Source organism: Micropterus salmoides, unplaced genomic scaffold (genome assembly GCF_014851395.1).
Source record: "Micropterus salmoides isolate LMB-PRFRI ecotype aquatic unplaced genomic scaffold, ASM1485139v1 Ms_hic_scaffold_12, whole genome shotgun sequence".
NCBI lineage: Eukaryota > Metazoa > Chordata > Actinopteri > Centrarchiformes > Centrarchidae > Micropterus > Micropterus salmoides.
Genome location: NW_024040263.1, coordinates 22886126 through 22908462, shown reverse-complemented (window position 1 = coordinate 22908462; position 22337 = coordinate 22886126). Strand labels below are relative to the sequence as shown.

The 22337-nt window shown below is 42.1% G+C and overlaps 1 pseudogene; it reads right to left on the bottom strand.

Moving 5' to 3' along the window:
• Window positions 1–3203: 3203 nt before the first annotated feature.
• LOC119899453 overlaps window positions 3204–22337 on the bottom strand; it is a 37162-nt pseudogene continuing 18028 nt past the window's right edge.

Genomic DNA, 22337 nt, shown 5'->3' with positions numbered 1-22337 from the left:
CAAACAGGCAGCCAGAACACTCCTCCAAACAAATACGACTGTATATATACATACACACACACACACACACACACACACACACACACACCAATGACAGAGACTGAACAGAAACACCAGGCATATATACACAGGGACTAACAAGCAGGGCGGGAATAACACAGGTGACAGGGATCAAGGTTAATGAGGCAGGCAGAGAGACAGCAGGGAAAACAGAGACACAGGCAGCCAGGCAGAGTGATCACTTGGGCAACAGACCAACTAGATTAATGGACGCTAAACACAGACATAAACGAAACACAGAACCAAAATGCAGAACTAAACCTAAGATACATGACAGACAAGGTGAGCTAAACAAAACCTGGAATGAACAATGAAGGCTAACAAGGCTAAACAGAACACAAGACAAGGAACAAACCTCCAACAGAAAACATGGACCAACTGTTACACAGACCGGGGTAGGGAACAGAGACAGAACTAACCGGGAAACACGACAACACCCAACTAGGAACAGAAATAAGGAAAATACCAAAACACCACTAAACACTAGCTGACAGATATGTAAACTCACAGTGAACTAAACTCAACAGAACTAAAATGTAGATGCAAAACCCAAATCTTAGAATCAAGAAGACAGTAGATAAGGGAGGCAAGATAACAGCACAACAGACTAGGATAACAGAACAAAAACAGACAACAAGACGGCAGAGCTCACCATAAACAGACTGGACACAGGACAACAGACAAGACAGCACCCCAAAACTCAGACCAAAATAACAGATAATCAACTGACGAAAACTGTGCAAAACTTAAACATGGTCGACAGGCAGAATGTAACACTTTTACCCTCTGGTAGAAGATTCAGGGTTCCTAAATGCAGGGTAAACCAATATAAACACTAATTTGTGCCAATGTCCATTAAGCTTATCAACATTAACATGTAGGCTGGCTGGGTTGTGCAATACACTTACCTAAAGGATTATTAGGAACACCATACTAATACTGTGTTTGACCCCCTTTCGCCTTCAGAACTGCCTTAATTCTACGTGGCATTGATTCAACAAGGTGCTGAAAGCATTCTTTAGAAATGTTGGTCCATATTGATAGGATAGCATCTTGCAGTTGATGGAGATTTGTGGGATGCACATCCAGGGCACGAAGCTCCCGTTCCACCACATCCCAAAGATGCTCTATTGGGTTGAGATCTGGTGACTGTGGGGGCCATTTTAGTACAGTGAACTCATTGTCATGTTCAAGAAACCAATTTGAAATGATTCGAGCTTTGTGACATGGTGCATTATCCTGCTGGAAGTAGCCATCAGAGGATGGGTACATGGTGGCCATAAAGGGATGGACATGGTCAGAAACAATGCTCAGGTAGGCCGTGGCATTTAAACGATGCCCAATTGGCACTAAGGGGCCTAAAGTGTGCCAAGAAAACATGACCCACACCATTACACCACCACCACCAGCAGCCTGCACAGTGGTAACAAGGCATGATGGATCCATGTTCTCATTCTGTTTACGCCAAATTCTGACTCTACCATCTGAATGTCTCAACAGAAATCGAGACTCAGACCAGGCAACATTTTTCCAGTCTTCAACTGTCCAATTTTGGTGAGCTCTTGCAAATTGTAGCCTCTTTTTCCCATTTGTAGTGGAGATGAGTGGTACCTGGTGGGGTCTTCTGCTGTTGTAGCCCATCCGCCTCAAGGTTGTGCGTGTTGTGGCTTCACAAATGCTTTGCTGCATACCTCGGTTGTAACGAGTGGTTAGTTCAGTCAAAGTTGCTCTTCTATCAGCTTGAATCAGTCGGCCCATTCTCCTCTGACTTCTAGCATCAACAAGGCATTTTCGCCCACAGGACTGCCGCATACTGGATGTTTTTCCCTTTTCACACCATTCTTTGTAAACCCTAGAAATGGTTGTGCGTGAAAATCCCAGTAACTGAGCAGATTGTGAAATACTCAGACCGGCCTGTCTGGCACCAACAACCATGCCACGCTCAAAATTGCTTAAATCACCTTTCTTTCCCATTCTGACATTCAGTTTGGAGTTCAGGAGATTGTCTTGACCAGGACCACACCCCTAAATGCATTGAAGCAACTGCCATGTGATTGGTTGATTAGATAATTGCATTAATGAGACATTGAACAGGTGTTCCTAATAATCCTTTAGGTGAGTGTATGTTAGTGGTGCAACACAGGAGCTGTTTGATTGTTCAATATGTCATGTATTGCACAGGTTATGTGAAATGTGTCATTGGTGCAATTCGTAGGCTATTGGGATTGTGCAATATGTTATTTGTGCAATACATAAGCTATTAGGGGTGTTCAATATCTCATGTGCAAGGGTTGTCCTACATTGCAGGGAATGCAGCCGACAGGGTTGTTCAATCACAACTGGCACTGGAAGAAGGAGTCAATGTGTTACTAACGTTTCTTAATACCAGACTGAAATAAAATAAAAAATAAGTAAGTAAATCCCGACTTTTGAACTACTGTTTTTCTGCACATGTAGCCTATTTATAAGTAGTATAACGCCACTCTCTCCCGAAGAGTCCAAGCATCAGTGGCAGTAGTTACTGGTGTTTCTTTCTGTAAGTTTCACTTTGTTGTGCTGCTTCAGCAGGTGCTTCAATAAATTAAATGTAGAATTGTTCGAGATTGAAAGCTTTTTGCTAGTCGCACAAAGTTTACAACGGACAACAATGATCTTTGCATCTTTAGGACAGTGGCATAATAATGGCAGTAGCTACTTGCATCTCTCTCTCTCTCTCTCTCCTGTTTTAGAAAAGTAATTAGTTACACTACTAGTTACTGAGAAGTGTAATATTACAGTAACGCGTTACTGTCCAACACTGCTGCTAACCTATCAACATGTTATGGTTTAGGAGGATAGAAACACATCATGAAAGCTTTCCAGGGACAGTGTTTCTGGAAAGAAACAATTTAAAAAAAAAAAAAAAAATCCATCCATATCCAATGCTTTGGGTGACAGGGGAACTAAGAAATATTAAAAAGACTTTAGGATCACAAGGGAGTGGAGTATGAGCTGTAGGAGAGCTGGAAGGGCTTTATTCACATGTCTTTAGGACATCTGAGGGATACCTAGGGTTACATAGGCATGGACACAGGGTACAGTAGGTGTCAGCATGCACCTTGTTGATTTGTAACCACAAAAATGAAGGAATAAAAACTACAATATGAAAAAGAAGTGGCTCTTTATTGGACTATTTTATGCATAAAAGTGTAGTGGCCTTGCAATTATCACATTACTCAGATTCACTGCTATTGAACGCAATTGTTTTCTATTGAGGAAGAGAAAAGGATTTGGAAATGGTGCCCTGATGCGAACGAGTATGGTCCATTGCTCAAATATTATTAGGTAGGCTAGTCCAGCAATGGCATAAAAATCCTTTTTAACTGGGTCTGCTGAGCAGCGGTATATGGGAAGCGAATGAACTGTGGCATTACCTGCATGATACCCTGCAGAATTTTGGCGAGTGCACAACTAACAATGGACTTGTATATGCCAGACCTATCACTAGTCTCTCTCTGGAAGGTCCCAGTAGCCAAGATAAGTGAGTGTTTGCAGATTAGGTGGCGTGAGACAGTTTTGTCTCCGTCTTGGTAACCATGTTTCATTTAGTGTGACACATTTCAAACTATTAAACATAAATAAAAACAAAACATTTTTCATCTGTATTTTCATTAAGCACAAAACACAAGTTGGGTTTTTGTGTATGGCTTATGTGTGGTGTAGGGCACTTTAAAATTGTGATCTTATGTAGGAAGAGTAGGAAGTATCCAAGTGTTGATGAATTCAACAAAAGTTCTTAAATTGTTTGCATGTACAATTTAAGTTCACATCTGTGTGTACACATGACTGATCATGTATGAGGCCCATTGTATGCAGGTGAGGTACTCACATCAACAGTGGCAGCACATAGTATGCGTGACTCCTGCATGGCAATGAGACAGAAGGCCGTCATCGAGGCATCTGAATCCGTGCCGAGCACATCCCCCTACACACACATATTGTTCTTATTGTTTTTGTTTAGCACCACGTTTACGAACTGTTGTTACTGAAAACAGTGCACGCACAGTCATCTCTATGTGGGACACCGTTCCATCTTCTCTAAACATGCCGTCAGGTTGCTGTACGTTGAAAATCAGAAACTTGACAGCGTCACAGATGAAGCTGTCTGGCACTGCCACCAGATTGATGGCCATAGCAAACACCTTGGCAACATAGGCGGTCAGCCTTAAGGAAGAGAGGAGAGATGGCGTTCTAACCATTATATGGAGTCAACCAAGGATGTGCAAACATTTCAGTAATGTTTGGATGCCTCACCAGGTGCTACTTTGGTGGCTGTCCCTAGCAGCAAACGACCCATCAACTTTACGGTAGGCAAGCTGGTTCTGGAATCCTGGGCACAAACAAATCACACAACCCCTTTACTCTCAACTCTGATTCTTTTCAATGGATAATATTGGTCCTATTAAATTGGACTATTCAGTTTCTAATTTTTCTCCCTATAGTAATAAATGCAGCCTACCAGTCTGGATGTGTTGGAGGGCTTTGTTACGTTTTTCCAAGCCCGCAGTTTCCCACTGGTTGGTTTTGTCCAAATACGTGGTTGCAATGACAGGCAGTGTCATGATGATCATGTTCTCCTCTGCAGAGCCTGAGGGCTGTTTGATCAGATTACCCACATAGTTCCCCCTAATGGTGTTCTCCAAAAGCGCACTTATCTGCCCTCCTCCTGTGGGGCCAAAGATAAATGGTCTTCACAAGGCGGTTATTTGCAATTGAGAAACAAAAACATCCTTGGCAACAACAATGCAAGAAGGAAAGTATCACATTGTGTTCCCAAATATATCATAATGGGTCCTGTTATCATGCCAGCGCGAAGTCAATAGTAGCAAGAATGCAGATGCAATGCAAATATCCATTCCTTCGCATTTGCACCTGTTCTGGTGATGCACAGTACGTGGAGCGTTGCAGGCGAGGTTTTAGTTTTGGCAAAGTCTGTAATTGGTTCAATTAATGAGTCTTATCAATGTCATTCACATAGAAGGTAGATTTATTTATAATGTTTTACTACATTACTGTAGTCATCATGCAGAAGCAGGAAGGATACTGAGAAAGGCACTGAACATCATAGGTAACTTCATTAAATTATATCATAATTATCATCTGACACAGCACCAGGAGTGATCTAACAGTAAGGCATCACACCTTAAAGAATTTGCAGTGAAGGCATTATAGTGTCCATGGAGAAACATACAGATGTTCTCTATTCACTGAGGTTTCAGTTCAGTTTGCTGAAACATTTTCATCTACTACTGACAACTTTGGGGTGATTCACATATATACACATTAGATCGTGATCATCAACATCAGCTTCAAAGTAGTTTGATTATCTGGTTATAATGTCGTGCTTATAATGTTAGTTAGATACACTTGTTATATTAATAATCATGACATTGCTAATAATTGGCTCTATTTTAAACTGCAAATTGCTCCATTAAGCTACATAGTCTTCAGTTTCAGTAAAATGTGTCCTGTGATCTCACCTTTCACATAGATTATTGTGCTCATAGGTGTGTTTGGAACCAAATCTTTCAGAGGGATTTCACTGTTGATTATTTCCTGTTGATTACCATCTGAAGGAAGAGACAGTTACCAAGTCAGGGGATAATAAAAAAGCAGACAATTTTTCCTCAATGCAGCTACCTCAAAAGTAAACTTACCCACACCGTTAGCAGGGTCAAGTGTTATAATCTTTCTAGATTTCACCAGCATACCTTCAGGCTGGAAAAAATAGCAGTTAATAAACACAACTAGAGCGTACTCAGCAGGTTAAATCTCCAGCAGGTGCATTTGGGGCCATGTAGATGGGGAACAGAGAGTGCAGGGCAGACTGTGTGTCCAGGATGTTTGCATTTTGTATAGTATAGTATGATCTGAAGTTTACTGCAATGCCACCAGATGCAACCAGTGGAGATTTGAACAAATTTTTTTTATTGTGTATGTACACTCACCTAAAGGATTATTAGGAACACCATACTAATACTGTGTTTGACCCCCTTTCGCCTTCAGAACTGCCTTAATTCTACGTGGCATTGATTCAACAAGGTGCTGAAAGCATTCTTTAGAAATGTTGGTCCATATTGATAGGATAGCATCTTGCAGTTGATGGAGATTTGTGGGATGCACATCCAGGGCACGAAGCTCCCGTTCCACCACATCCCAAAGATGCTCTATTGGGTTGAGATCTGGTGACTGTGGGGGCCATTTTAGTACAGTGAACTCATTGTCATGTTCAAGAAACCAATTTGAAATGATTCGAGCTTTGTGACATGGTGCATTATCCTGCTGGAAGTAGCCATCAGAGGATGGGTACATGGTGGCCATAAAGGGATGGACATGGTCAGAAACAATGCTCAGGTAGGCCGTGGCATTTAAACGATGCCCAATTGGCACTAAGGGGCCTAAAGTGTGCCAAGAAAACATGACCCACACCATTATAACCACCACCACCAGCAGCCTGCACAGTGGTAACAAGGCATGATGGATCCATGTTCTCATTCTGTTTACGCCAAATTCTGACTCTACCATCTGAATGTCTCAACAGAAATCGAGACTCAGACCAGGCAACATTTTTCCAGTCTTCAACTGTCCAATTTTGGTGAGCTCTTGCAAATTGTAGCCTCTTTTTCCCCATTTGTAGTGGAGATGAGTGGTACCTGGTGGGGTCTTCTGCTGTTGTAGCCCATCCGCCTCAAGGTTGTGCGTGTTGTGGCTTCACAAATGCTTTGCTGCATACCTCGGTTGTAACGAGTGGTTAGTTCAGTCAAAGTTGCTCTTCTATCAGCTTGAATCAGTCGGCCCATTCTCCTCTGACTTCTAGCATCAACAAGGCATTTTCGCCCACAGGACTGCCGCATACTGGATGTTTTTCCCTTTTCACACCATTCTTTGTAAACCCTAGAAATGGTTGTGCGTGAAAATCCCAGTAACTGAGCAGATTGTGAAATACTCAGACCGGCCTGTCTGGCACCAACAACCATGCCACGCTCAAAATTGCTTAAATCACCTTTCTTTCCCATTCTGACATTCAGTTTGGAGTTCAGGAGATTGTCTTGACCAGGACCACACCCCTAAATGCATTGAAGCAACTGACATTATACATACATACAGTGGGGAGAACAAGTATTTGATATACTTGTGATTTTGCAGGTTTTCCTACTTACAAAAGCATGTTGAGGTCTAATTTTTATCATAGGTACACTTCAACTGTGAGACGGAATCTAAAACAAAAATCCAGGTCATTGACCAGGTCCTGCCGTGTAGTTCTGGGCTGATCCCTCACCTTCCTCATGATCACTGATGCCCCACGAGGTGAGATCTTGCATGGAGCCCCCGACCAAGGGAGATTCTATTCTCTAATAATTGCGGCAACAGTTGTTGCTTCTCACCAACTGCTTGCCTATTGTTCTGTAGCCCATCCCAGCCTTGTGCAGGTCTACAATTGTATCCCTGATGTCCTTACACAGCTCTCTGGTCTTGGCCATTGTGGAGAGGTTTGAGTCTGTTTGATAGAGTGTGTGGACAGGTGTCTTATATAGGTAATGAGTTCAAACAGGTGCAGTTAATACAGGTAATGAGTGGACAACAGGAGGGCTTCTCAAAGAAGAACAGGTCAGGTTAAAATGACTTATTGTCAAAAGAGTCTGGTGGCCTTGAAGAGAGCATGGATACAATGACCTCAGTTCCCTGTTGGACAGAGCTGTACGTACACTGTTCTTTATACACTTATTATATATCGAGCTAAGCATCACGATAACATTAAACCAAATAAAAGTAGGAATACGAGCAGAATATTAAATTTATCAAATTAAAATGATCAGAAAGAGACATGCTGAAAGCTATGGTCAGACAGGGACATTGTGCTCATGCGATAAATTAGAATACAAGCTAAACAGCTTGATAACATTGTTTTAACCTAGGCCTACATATCAGCAGCAAATACAACTACGAGTAATAAAATCAGAATATTAAATTTAACATGATCATCAAGGTCAGTCAGTGTTCTAGGGTAAAATAATATCTTGTCATAAAGCAATTGTCTAATTGGTAGGTGTGTTTAAAGTCAGTAAACCGTAAGTAACTGAACAAAACAAATGGAGGTGCAGCCACAATCTCTCTCACAATCAGAGGCATGATTCATTTAAATGTGAATTCAAACGGTCACTGCAGTCATCAAAAAAGTTCCTCAATGTGCAAATTTACATATAAAAATATAGAACTGTGTCCCCGTCCCCCAGACTAATCTTCAGAATATTGCTCGTCTAAGATCTTCTCTCACTTTAGCTGACGCTGAAATCTTAATCCATGCATTAATCATATCTGGATTATTGCAATGCTTTATTTCTTGGTCTTCCCAAAAAACTTATTGCAAGATTACAGTACGTTCAAAACTCAGCAGCAAGAGTTCTCACCTCCACCAGGCGTTCTGCTCACATTACTCAGGTGCTTCATGACCTTCACTAGCTACCCGTGGCATCACGTATCCACTTTAAGGTATTACTTCTAACATTTAAGGTATTAAATGGTCTTGCACCCCCATATTTGTCTGATATACTTTTCACCTACCGCCCTGCACGGTCTCTCAGACCAACTGAACTTGGTTTATTGTCCGTCCCTCGTTTCCAGTTGTCTACAGTAGGTGGAAGGTCATTTAGTGTTAATGCTCCAAAATTATGGAATTCACTGCCCCTTTCACTTCAAAATATTTCATCTGTGGCTACATTCAAGACAGTTAACATATCTATTTAACATGTATTTCGTTTAAATGTTACTATATGTATCCTATGTGATTGTAAGTTGTGTGTTAGTGTGTAAATATATTGTAAATGTACCATGTAAAGCGACCTTGAGCACTGGAAAGGCGCTATATAAAAACTTCAGACTAAAACTATTAGGCTTATGAGTCCAGCACAGTGGGAAAATGTAAATAAGTTGATTTACTTGTACTTTAATCTTTTCTTCTACTCCACTAAATCTCAGAGGTAAATATTGTACTTTTACTCTGACCGCTTTAGTTACTTTACCAATTAAAATGTTTGCACACAAAATGGATGGAGTTTATAAATGTAATGTTTATAAATTCACCATAATGTAGTGAAAGTGATATAGTAACGTAATGAGTAATGTAACTAGTTACTTTTAATACCCAGTTATAGGTAAAGTTGTTGTAAAAAGTTACTTATCGAATTCCAGAGTAACTTGCCCAACACTATTGATTTGACAAAACAAACTTTGTAAAAAAAGAAAAAGTGTCACTTTGGGCTCTGGGTAATTGTGAGGGCATTTCTCACCATGTTCAAAATGTTTACACAAACCAAACTAGTCAATTAATTTAGAAAATAATCAGCAGATTAATCCATAATGAATATTATTAGTTGTAGTCTGATCAAAATGAGCTGCACCTCAACCAACTACAGAAAAAAAATCCTGCTTTTACATTAATGCATAAAATACTTAAAACAACTTGTCCATCAGTCCCAAGGGGTTGCATTTGTCAGGGTTGGTGTGGAGGGTTGAGCAAGTTGGAAGACCCAAATGCAGGACAGAGAGCAAGCGGGTGCAGTTCAAAGAAGGTTTAATTCCAACAAAAGCGAGCACACTTACAACTGAGTGGCTGAATCCATAATCCAAAATAACAGAGTCCAAAATAAAACAGGTCATCCAACAGAAATCTAAAATCCACAGAAACAGGCTGACACAACGAGCAGGGCAGGCAAAACAATATAACATGAGACAGCATATACACACACACACACACACACTACACCAACCCTGACAGAATGACCGGACTCTGTCACATTCTGCCTGTCGGCCAGGTTTGTGTTTAGCCCTCTGAGTTTTTGTTATATTTGATCAGTTCAGTATCTGTTAGTCTGTTGTGCTTCAGGGTTCAGTCCTGTCTGCTGTCCTGTGTCCAGTAACCTAGTTTATATCTGTGTTTAGCGTTGTCCTGTTTCCCCAGTTGGTTGTGTCTCTGTTCCCTACTTCATTCTGTTGGTCAGTCATTTCTTGTTTTGAGGTTCGGTTCCTGCTCTTGTGTTCTCTGTATAGCCTTGTTTATTATGTTATTCATCCGCATCTTTAAGTTTACTTAGTATCTGTCATGTCTCTTAGGTTTAGCTCTGTGTCCCCTTCTGGTCTGTGTACTTGTTCTGGGTTAACTGTCTCTGCCTGCCTCTCTAACCTGATCCCAGTCACCTGTGTTGCTCCCTCCCAGCTCGTTAACCCGTGTGAGAGAGATACACATTTTTTATACATACATACCCGGTCATTGCAGTGTTCACATTCAGTTGTGTCTCGTGTTTGAAGTGTTCTGCCTGTTCTTCTGCTTTAAAGCCTGTTAGATTTTGGACGCCTCTACTGCCTGTAGGCCTGAGATCCTGCTTTTTGTTGGTATTAAAACCCTGAACTGAATCTCTGCTCCAGTGTCTTGCATTTGGGCTCTCACCTCCTCTGCACTCACGAAACCGTGACAGCATTTGTCTTTAAGTGGCCACGCATACATGCAAATCAGACAGTTACAGACCTGAGATACAGAGTTTATTTGTCTTACCACCACCCACAGCATCTTCTTGACTCCATCAGCGTGTGCAGAGTCTTTAACAGCTGCTTTGACCTCAATGCGGTATACTCCTGCCTTCATGGGAATAATGACGAAAGGTACAGATCGTGTAGTTTGGGGTCCAACATTAACCTCCTGACGATACCTTCCATGTTCAGAGGCTAAACTGCACACATTCTCCTCCTCGATCAGATCCATACGCACCTTGAAACCGGTAGAGATGGAGAGGTGGAAAAAAAGAACTGACATTGAGAACTTAAAGAAAAATAGGGTCACTTAAAGGTTCAGTGTGTAATATTTCTGAGGATTTGACAGAAATGCAATATAAGATCCATACCTATGTTTTCAGTGGGGTATAAAGACTTTACATAATGAACCATTATGTTTTCATTACCTTAGAATGAGTAATTTCTATTTACATAACCACAGGTCCCCCTTACATGGACATCGCCATGTTGTGTGTCCCACACACTGAAACCAACCTTTTGTCTGGGTAATCTGGAGGGCGATCTCAGCTGGGTGCAATCAGTCTTAATGCACAACACCTGTATGCAATTAGACTCATACTACTTCAATGTAACCTATCACTGAAGTGTCAGCTCTTTGTGTGAAGACCTACTTGCATAAAGACCAGCGAGCCCACCGAGCAAGGCCACCTACCAGTGTAGCTTTTCTAAGCTCTTAATTTCCAACAAATGGAAATTCACACAGCTGTTACCCCCGAATATCATGGTGTCTTGGTGTCCGCTCCGCTAAAGGTCTCTGTCATTGTCATATACCGTCCACCAGGACAAGTGGGTAACTTTGTGGACGAGCTAGACACACTGCTGTCTTCAGTCCCAGAGCATGACTGTCTGTTACTTGTCCTCGGTGACATGAACATTCACTTAGACAAATCAAACTCAGCAGACTTCTGTCTCTGATTCAGTCCTTTCTCAGCCCCCCTGACCCACAGAGCTGGCAAGGTGCTTGACCTCGTTCTTGTCCGAAACTGTGCCACCGAATGCCAGTTCACAGTATGCCTACAGGAACAGCCCATTGTTCCAGCAAATTATGTCTCACACCGCTGCAACCTCCGCAACCTGTCAGAATAAATATGGCAAAGATAACTCTGTGTTCTGGACCAACTTTATTTAACATCTCCAGAACGGTTAATTTCCATTACAATCTTGGGGTCAGAAGTGGGATAGCTGAAGCCATAAATCAACACTGGTTTACAATGCCTCATTTGCATCACACAAAATTCTGGGAAAGCAGTGAAGATGCAAGCTACAGCAGCATATCCACCTCCAACCAGACCATTTGAGCATATACATTGAGCTCACGCCCTCAGAGGGCAAGAAACACTGACTGCATCTAATAGAGTTAAACACAGGTTTAATGCCTTCAATGGCTTCTAGCTTCAACAGATATTGTGGTTGGTTAGGCCTGAAGTTAGATTTAGCTTTAATACTAACTGGCTCAGCAGACCTGATCAAGCCTACATCATATTTGTGAGACTCCCAGAGTGTAGGCAGTACTTCTGAAAGCTCAGGAGGAAGCTGTGACGTGTCAGTGTAACATGAGAGAGATGTGGCTGTGTGCGGATGCACATTATCATCTTGTGTCAAATACTGCGAGCTGAGTGCTGCTGTGTGTGTGTGTGTGTGTGTGTGTGTGTGTGTGTGTGTGTGTGTGTGTGTGTGGTGTGTGTGTGTGGGTATGGGTGTGTATTGCAGCTTAAATACATCCTGTGATGCAGAATACATGATGCCTGGTCTATGTGTGTGCGTCCAATAAATAATAGCATTGCATTGTTTAACAAATGGGCCCAAGTCTTTCCACCTATCTGTAGGTGCCTTGGAGAGAGAAACATGTGGAACTGCATCATGAACTTTGTAAAAGGCAGTCTGTGCAGGTGAGAGACAGAGAAAGAGATAGCGCTGCGCAGGGAGCTCCAATCATGATCTCTGATCTCATGATCTCTGATCATTTAGCTCTGAGAGGAACTGTTCCTCATATTTCTTGTCTGAATATGATGAGGCATAGACAGTGCAGTGCAAGTGTTCAGCTTTCATAAACTCAGTCTCAGGTGGAATGATTATGAGCCAGTTTTACCATCTCATTATTTGAGAAGCATGATAATGCATCTGGGGGCGATCTTGTGACTTGTATGCCATTGGGCGTAGACATGAAATACAAACCGAGTCTGAGAATGAGGTCTCTGCCCAAATAATTTAGAGGACATACAGCAGACAATAGGAAGCGTTGTGGGAAATCAGTGATCTGGACTCCCCATATCTGTTCATGAGACGGGTTTAATGAAAGTTTCTTTCAGAATAAATATGACAAAGACAACTCTGTGTTCAGGACCAATTTTATTTAACATCTCTAGAACAGTAAATTTCCTTTACACCAGTCCCACCCGTGGCTAACTGATACCATCTGTGGGCTCCGCACTGATCTCAGAGCCACTGAAAGAAAATGGCGAAAAACCAAAGACCCTGCCAACCTTAAGGGCTACCAAATGCTCCTATCCTCCTTCTCAACAAGCATCAGTGCTGCCAAAACTGCATTCTATAATGACAGAATTAGCAGTGCCACTGACTCAAGGAAATTATTTTCCACTTTTAAAGCGCTACTAAATCCTCCACCACATACAAACGTGTCTGCTGATACCTTTGCTGCCTTCTTTACAGGCAAAGTAGCGGCTATAACTAGCCAATTCTCTAAATCTCTCAAAATCAACCGGTCTATTCCCGCTCTGGTCAGTTCCGACTGTGTGAGCACGGCACAAGTAAACCTGCCATGTAGCAGTCCTTATACAGTGGGTACGGAAAGTATTCAGACCCCTTTAAATTTTTCACTCTTTGTTTCATTGCAGCCATTTTCCAAAAATCAAAAAAGTTCATTTTATTTCTCAGTAATGTACACTCAGCACCCCATCTTGACAGAAAAAAACAGAAATGTAGAAATTTTTGCAAATTTATTAAAAAAGAAAAACTGAAATATCACATGGTCATAAGTATTCAGACCCTTTGCTCAGTATTTAGTAGAAGCACCCTTTTGATCTAATATAGCCATGAGTCGTTTTGGGAAAGATGCAACAAGTTTTTCACATCTGGATTTGGGTATCCTCTGCCATTCCTCCTTGCAGATCCTCTCCAGTTCTGTCAGGTTGGATGGTAAACGTTGGTGGACAGCCATTTTCAGGTCTCTCCAGAGACGCTCAATTGGGTTTAAGTCAGGGCTCTGGCTGGGCCATTCAAGAACAGCCACGGAGTTGTTGTGAAGCCACTCCTTCGTTATTTTAGCGGTGTGCTTAGGGTCATTGTCTTGTTGGAAGGTAAACCTTCAGCCCAGTCTGAGGTCCAGAGCACTCTGGAAAAGGTTTTCGTCCAGGATATCCCTGTACTTGGCCGCATTCATCTTTCCCTCGATTGCAACCGGTCGTCCTGTCCCTGCAGCTGAAAAACACCCCCACAGCATGATGCTGCCACCACCATGCTTCACTGTTGAGACTGTATTGGACAGGTGATGAGCAGTGCCTGGTGTTCTCCACACATACCGCTTAGAATTAAGGCCAAAAAGTTCTATCTTGGTCTATCAGACCAGAGGATCTTATTTATCACCATCTTGGAGTCCTTCAGGTGTTTTTTAGCAAACTCCATGCGGGCTTTCATGTGTCTTGCACTGAGGAGAGGCTTCCGTCGGGCCACTCTGCCATAAAGCCCCGACTGGTGGATTGCTGCAGTGATGGTTGACTTACTACAACTTTCTCCCATCTCCCGACTGCATCTCTGGAGCTCAGCCACAGTGACCTTTGGGTTCTTCTTTACCTCTCTCACCAAGGCTCTTCTCCCCCGATAGCTCAGTTTGGCCAGACGGCCAGCTCTAGGAAGGGTTCTGGTCGTCCCAAACGAGGATTATGGAGGCCACTGTGCTCTTAGGAACCTTAAGTGCAGCAGAATTTTTTTTTGTAACCTTGGCCAGATCTGTGCCTTGCCACAATTCTGTCTCTGAGCTCTTCAGGCAGTTCCTTTGACCTCATGATTCTCATTTACTCTGACATGCACTGTGAGCTGTAAGGTCTTATATAGACAGGTGTGTGGCTTTCCTAATCAAGTCCAATCAGTATAATCAAACACAGCTGGACTCAAATGAAGGTGTAGAACCATCTCAAGGATGATCAGAAGAAATAGACAGCACCTGAGTTAAATATGAGTGCCACGGCAAAGGGTCTGAATACTTATGACCATGTGATATTTCAGTTTTTCTTTTTTAATAAATTTGCAAAAGTTTCTACATTTCTGCTTTTTTCTGTCAAGATGGGGTGCTGAGTGTACATTACTGAGAAATAAAATGAACTTTTTTGATTTTTGGAAAATGGCTGCAATGAAACAAAGAGTGAAAAATTTAAAGGGGTCTGAATACTTTCCGTACCCACTGTACATCCAATTCAATTCAATTTTATTTATATAGCGCCAAATCACAACAACAGTTATCTCACAGCGCTTTTCATAAAAGAGCAGGTCTAGACCGTACTTTATGATGTTATTTACAGAAGCCCAACAATTCCCACCAAGAGCAAGCACTAGGCGACAGAGACAAGGAAAAGGACTTCCTTTTAAGAGGCAGAAACCTCGAGCAGAACCATGGCTCAGGGTGGGCGGCCATCTTCCTCGACCGGTTGGGGGTGAAGGAGAGAGAGAGAGGGAGGGAGGAACAGAGAGAAAAAGAGAGGGATGGAAGGAGAGAGGGGAGGGAGGCAGCCTACACAATATACACACACACAGAGGTAAAGACAGTAAAGGTGATGTTGCTATAGACTTAATGAAAAATGGTACAGATATTTAAAGTAGTGTTAATGATAACAATCGTAATGTTAATGATTATAATAACAGTAATAACAATAGGACTAGTAACAATAGTTGTTGTAGCAGAGGGTGTCGAGCAGGAACACGGGGGCAGTAGGTGACCCGCAGCCACAGATCAAGACTCCGTATACATTATACGTTATAAATGTCTTCCTCCATCTCCCTTGGGAAATGGCACAAAAGGCTCAACACCAAGGCTAACATGTAGCAGTCTTACTACATCTTTTCCTCTGTCCTCCCAGTTTAATGGCACTCGTTTACTCCTCTCACGGAGAGCGAAGTATCAGAACTCCTGACCAGTAGCCGTCCTACTGCAGCCCCACTAGACCCGATTCCTACGAATCTCCTCAAAGCCATATCTCCTACCGTGGTCCCGACAATCACTCATGTGATAAATACTTCTCTGGCTTCAGGAACCTTCCCGACCACTTTCAAAAGGGCTCAGGTTAAACCCTTGCTCAAAAGCCCTCCCTCGACCCTACTCAAGTTGAGAACTATTGGCCAGTTTCACTTCGAAGCTATCGAATGAGAAGTCTTCAAACAGGTCTCAGAATTCCTCTCACGGAATGACCTCCTAGATCCATATCAGTCTGGTTTTAAGAGCCACTCTACTGAAACGGCTCTTCTGTCTGTAACAGAAGCCAGGTCAGCTAAAGCTGCAGCCCAATCCTCGGTTCTTATCCTGCTTGACCTATCAGCTGCCTTTGACAGAGTCAATCACATGATCCTGCATTCAGCACTCTCACCAATGGGCATCTTGGGCAAAGCACTCCTGTGTGTGGTTCGAATCCTACCTCTCGGGGCGTTCCTACAATGTTTTGTGACAAGGACAATTATCTTCCTCCCACTGCCTCTCCACAAGGGTGCCCCAAGGCTCAGTGCTAGGGCCCCTTCCATGGCCATGGTTATCTCTCACCTCGACTATTGCAATGCCCTCCTAGCAGGTCTTCCACCTTGTGCAATGAAACCCCTACTAATTGTTCAGAACGCAGCAGTGCATCTGGGTTTTGATCAGCCCAAAAGGACGTATGTTACTCCATTACTGAGTGACCTCCACTGGCTACCCATGGCCTCCAGAACCAGATTCAACTCACTAATGCTTGCATACAGAGCTACTACTGGGTCTGCACCCATCTATCTAAACTCCATAATACAAGTTTACATTCCTTATCGGCCACTACGCTCCTCCAACAAACGCCGCCTGGCTCTGCCATCCCTACAAAGAAAGCAATCTCAGTCCCAGCTGTTCTCATCTGTGACACCACGATGGTGGAATGAGCTATAACCATCCTATAGAATGTGGGCGCAAGTATTTCCCAGAATTCCTTATAGAGTTCTGCGGGAAAACCATCTGGCCCAGGGGCTTTATTATTCGGCATATGTAAGAGAGCTTCCTGGAGTTCAGCCATTGAAACAGGTGAATCCAGAGCCCTGATCTGTTCATCATCTAACCTTGGCAAATCTATATTGTTCAGAAATGCATCGATGTTAGAGCTAGATGGATCAATTTGTGATGTATATAAGTTTTTATAATAATCTCTGAATGCATTGTTGATTTCTTCTGGGTTATAAATCAGATTCCCAGCTGAGTCCTTTAAGGAGGAAATTGTTATTTTTTCTTTATTCAATTTCAATTGGCTGGCTAAGAATCTGCCGGATTTATTGCCATGTTCTAAGTTCTCCAAGCGTAGTCTTTGCAACTGAAATTGGGTCTTTTTATTAATTTCATTTAATTCAAGTTTTGATTTTCTCAGATCATTCAGCATGTGTTCCTGTGGGTAGGTAGCAAGGTTAGTTTCTAATGTTTTTATTTTTTGTTCTAGCTCTAATTCACAAGAACTCTTTCTTTTTTTTGTATGATGAATAGGAAGTTATTCTACCTCTCATGACTGCTTTTGCTGCCTCCCAAAGAAGACATGGCAAGGTTCCTGGCAGGTCATTAGTTTCCATATATATTGCCCATTCCTTTTTGAAGTAACTTGTAAAATCTAGGTTTTTAAGCAATGATGCATTAAATCTCCAACTTCTAGTTGGCCGTGTGACCCTTTTTTTAGTAAGAGCGATAGAAACCGGTGCATGATCCAACACTTCTTGAAATGGCTGATTTTGTCCCCATCACTTTTTGAAAGCATTTGTTAAAAACGTTCTGAAAAACAGCTTGCACCAAGAAATGTTAACTAACATATAAAAAAATACCTCTCCACCGTAAATTGGAAAAGAAAATGTCTCCAGAATGCTGGAAATTGCTCAAAATCTTCTGGGGGAGGACCCCCAGATCCCCCTCACATATATTTCCGTATCAAATATTTTATCTAAATAGTGGAAAAAATCTTCTTGTCTTGTTCTCGTGCATTGTCACGTCTCATGACCCAAATGTATCATCACACCCTAATCTGAGCCCTTATGTCGCCACCTCTTTTCAACACAAAGTGACGCCCTTGACTGACCCGCTCCGCTCTAGTAGGCCTACTTATTCTCTCCACCAATTAGTGAACACTTTTGCAAGGCATTGTATACATTCTACATTCTCATTAGGGGCTGAACACCCCTAAAGATCTGATAGTAGAATCGCCCGTCAGTCCCCATAGAATGTTGTCAGTGAAAACTAAAGGTCATAGTGTCCCTGTTAATGCTGTTGTATATCCTTCCATTCATTGACCAGATGGATATTGAAGATATTTTAGGAGAGAGAGAGAGAGAAGCGGGAGATTGGCAGGGCAGCTGATTCTGAGGTCAGTAGTGGTCTAATGGACTAAGGAAATGTGGGCTGTTTTGTTTTCCTTACAACAACAAACATTTGTTGGCAGGTCTAGGCACCAAGGCAAAGCCTAAACTAAATGATTTCATAATATTTATCATATTTGCTATATTCTGACAACTTAACTTTCTGCAGTTACTGGCTGTAATAAATAAAAATAAATAAATATGTAGATGAAATGTAGGAAAACCTTTTGACTTGCAAAACTATTTAACTTGCAAAACTTTCTGACTCGCAAGGAAAACTTTGACTTGCAATCAAATAATATGACACCTGATGCTTTTAAAGGAATCATGTAGTCCTTGTTGCAGCATTGAATTACAGTTACACTTACAGTATGTTGTTATAACAATTATCTGACTTTTTTGCGTGCCTAGCTAGCTACAGTAATGTTAACATTAATCAACCAGTGTTAGCAGCTCTTTGAATCCTGGTCAATGAGAGAAGCTAGCTGTGGTACCAGTGCCAAATCTGATTAAAAAATGGACTGGCCAAAATTATTGTTTTTTCATCTATATGTGTGCTGACTCAGCAGGAATGATATTACATGAGAAAGTCTACAGCAGAAACATGTCTGAAAGCCACACAGAATGACTGAGAGCTGCACGGACTTAAGTTCTGTTGAGTTGTAACCTGCCACCTGAATTTTGTGTTTCCCTTTGCATAAATAAAAAATTTCCACCAAAGTTTGATGCAGGAAAGACAGAAATTGGTGCAGAAATATTCACCAGATGTCACAATCCTGTCTTGTTGGGGAGTCTGGGTTTTGGTTCCATGTCTTTGTTCCTAGGCCTGTACCTTAGTTCATGTCTTAGTATTTGCTTCTAGTTCTTTGTCAGCATTATTTTGGTTTAGTCTGCTCTGTATTCTGTGTTCTAGTTCTGTGTTCTCGTTTAGGGTTTGTCTGTTATGATCCCTGTGTTACAGTTGGTCGGTATTTGTCTGTTTACATGGGTTTCTGTTATTGTCTGAAGTTAGATTCTTGTCTGGTATTTTGTAACATGTGTTCTGTCTGTGTTGGTTGTTAATTTTGCCCCATATCTGCCTGTCAAGTGTTCCGTCTGTTCCCCCAGAAATTCCTCTGCCTGCTTGTCTGCTAAATACTTTGAGATCTGTTAGTATCTCTCCGTTTCCCCCTGCCCTCTCTCTGCCTGCCTGTGTCTTGTTAGCCTCATGTCCCTCACCTGTGTGTCTCCTCCCAGCTTGTTAACCCTGTGTATATATCGTTGCTTGTTTCCCTCAGTCTTTGTCTGGTCATTGTAGTGTGTTACACTCAGTCTTGTTTGTTTGGTAGAGTGTTCTGTCTGCCTGTGTGGATCTTCCAGTCACCTGCCTATAAGCCTGTTTACCTGTTAACATTTGGATTAAAAACCTGAAGTGAGTCTCTGCTCCAGTGTCTTTGTTTGGGCTCACCTCCTCTGCGTTTACCCACGAAATCCTGACACCAGAATGCAGGAAATTAAGTGTTTAATGTCCATAATTTTCTGGAACCCCAGAAATTTTGCTCAACGGTTAGTGTCAATGACGGCTAATTTCTGTGACAAAGCTACTACTTACAAAAGGTTATCATGTTGAAATATCATCCAGAGATATGGAATCAAACTAGAATTTGCCACCTTGGGTGGTACTGGTTACTGAATATTCTGGCCTGGGCTCATGGACTATTATGCCAAAAGTTCCTTCCCCTAGTGAAGGAACCACTGACTGATCCACAACTGTGTGTCAGCTTGCTCCACCCAGAAGACCAGGACTAGGAATAATGAAGTTGGATGACAATAGCGACAGCGAAACAGCAGATGCGGAACCAGTAAGACAACATGTACCAGGTGGCTGAGGAACCGAGAAAGGGACTAGCCCAAGGTCCTAAAAAGCAACTCCTACTTTGCGTTCCATATTCAGTGAAAGTGGTGCCCCTGGGTCTTTTCTCCCTCTCTGTGTTATTAGTCAGGGTCGGCTTGTGTAGGGGATGCCACAGACAGCCGCCACTGCAGTAGCTAGCTAACAATGCATAGTAGAGACTTTCAGCGTTGTGATATCATCATGTAAAATATCTCAAGATTTTTTCATTAAAGTAGGCCACTTCATATTGTTGCGAACAAACAGTGTGGGTTTCTGCATTTTATATCAAATAAATTTGGACTACTCCAAGTTCTTTCTCTCTCTCTGGGAGGAAGAAAGGGGTGTTTGAGATATCAACCCTCAACAGACAGCTGAAGCGACTCCAAAGAGGAGGTGAAAGGTTTACTTTCCCTAAGTTCTGTTTCTGGGCAGTTCAATCGTAAAACTTGTCACCTCTGGTGCCACAGCCAGATAATGCTCGGCGCCTGACTGTTAAAATGACAAATAAACATTAACCAGAGATTACAAACAGCCTATCAAAACTCTTTGGAAAGAAATCCTAAACTGCCTCCCACACATGTAACCATGGCAACTGACCTCCCTCTTTGTTTAATTATAGCACATAAAAGGATATTCTCCTTTCACAGCCAGATGTGAATTCGTGAGAAACTCCAGGACACCCGAAAGACACTGCCCTGAACTGTCTCCTCAAAACGCGAAAGCATTACCTTATTTAATTAAATAATCTTAATAAGTTACTTAACTAGGTCTCCCCACTCCATTTGAGTAGTTATGTTAACATGTTATTGTTATTTGTTGCTGAAAAGAATCTAAATAAGTTCATTTTTATTCAAGTTTATTTCAGTTTAATTTTCAGCAAGGATCCCTGACCACCCTAACCCAAGCCAGGGTTGAAAAGGCCTCCACTACAAGTTTCTTCAATAAGCTGACAAAAGACGGACCTCCGGAGCAATTCCCTGGCAGAGAAAGCGAGCGGCCGACGGTTTTAAGCCGTCCTTACCGAGAACGCACGGAACTCCGCCAGCGTGAAGCCGCTGACCAGCAACCCGGCTGGGAGAAACAACAAGCAGTAAGACCAAACCAAGGCTTTTGGTGATCAGTGATGTCCAATAATTTGTTAATAGATTATCTTTAACTCTTAAAACTTGCGTTCATTAGCTGCCCCTATGAGTCAAATTCTCCCCTCAATAGAATCCCACATTCTCATTGTTTAGCCATTGTTTATCTTTTTGATGTATATGTAACCGCATTTATATTCACCTTAGGTAATAAACTTCACTGTAATCACAGGAATTGTGTGTGTGTGTTGCCTACCTCCAAGTCCCTGCCACTAGAATTTACCCCTTCGATATGAGACTGACTGATTGATTTAAGATAATTGAGCGATTATTAACTAACTGATCACTAGTGAATAATTAATAATCATTAAAACGCTATCCAGAGGTCCGGAGACTCTGGGTGAATTGAATCTCCGGTGGTGCCCTCGCGAATCGAGAGCTTTATGAATTAATATTCTCTGAATATTAAAATTCATAATTTGTATTAATTCTCATAGGTTTTAAAAACATAAGTAGACATGCTATGATATGTAGAAAATAACTTTTGAGACTACTGAAAATATTGGTATGGTCAAATCAGCAGCACCTTAAGGGCCCGTGTCCACCAAAGCGTTTTTTATAAGCTGAAAACGCCAGCTGCTCTTCTGAAAACGCCCAGCAGGGAGCGCTATCGGGTGTTTTTGAGCTTTGGTTGCTATGATACATTTGTTGCAAGCAGTTCTACCTAACTCTACTGGATGTAAAAATGTCAACACAGAGTAGAGTACTTGCTCTGGCCCTTGCTCTGAATGAAAAGAAGGCTGAAGCAGGTAGAGAGAGAGGACTGACTCGCTGTATGTGGGTACCATGAGATTTTGTGGGCGAGGAAACATCTCGGCGAGTACCACCGTTTGGTCCAAGAGCTGAGGTTGGACGAAGCCCGGTTTCAGGATAGTAACCATTGCTACGGTGTGGTATTTGTCCCACCCCTCCTCTACTGTGATTGGACATTTTTCATTTCTCGGCGACCGAAAAAAAAATGCTCAGCACGGAAAAAACACTCAGCGCCTCGTTGCGCTGATGGCATTTTTACCAGCTTTTAAAAACGCGGCACTCCCATTGCAATAAATTGAAAAAAGACGCTGGCGTCAGAAAAAAGCGCTTTGGTG